General features: G+C 59.2%; 1 protein-coding gene across 1 annotated transcript in view; it reads right to left on the bottom strand.

Moving 5' to 3' along the window:
* The window catches only part of NDUFV1 (NADH dehydrogenase (ubiquinone) flavoprotein 1, 51kDa), a 7702-nt gene that overhangs the window by 5214 nt on the left and 2039 nt on the right, over positions 1-449 (bottom strand). The gene's annotated exons all lie outside the window — the stretch shown is intronic.

The raw sequence follows: 449 nt of genomic DNA, 5'->3' as shown, positions 1-449 counted from the left end.
TTTCTTTGTTACTAATGTTGTGGCCCCACCCCATAACAAAGAAACAGAATTTCCGGAGGATGAGGCCCAGAAATCAGGATTTTAAAAAGATTCCCAGGTGATTCTGATGTGCAGCCAAGGTTGAGAACCACTGCCTAAAAGACACGACGGGAGGCAGAGCGCTGAGCGGGGACTCGGGCGGTGCACAACCCTCTCCAGTTTTCTGCATCCGCACATTCAGCCCACAAGGCTGCGGCGAGGAAGGAATGAGGCTCGGACGCTTCACCACCTTCCAAACTTCCCTAAGGGAAGCCGAGGAGGGAGGGAGTCAGCCTCCCGCTAGGACCGTTCCCCTTCCACCTACGCCCACGGCGGAGGGGCTACCTTCCTGCGGGACCGGGGAGACGAGGCGGGTTCTCTAGGAGGCACTACAGACCCACGGGGCAGCGCGCGCGGAGACCCGGCAGCGA

Source organism: Myotis brandtii, unplaced genomic scaffold, assembly GCF_000412655.1.
Source record: "Myotis brandtii unplaced genomic scaffold, ASM41265v1 scaffold187, whole genome shotgun sequence".
In the NCBI taxonomy this organism is placed as follows: Eukaryota; Metazoa; Chordata; class Mammalia; order Chiroptera; family Vespertilionidae; genus Myotis; species Myotis brandtii.
Note: the sequence above shows the minus strand (reverse complement) of the source record. Positions and strands in the feature narration are given on the sequence as shown.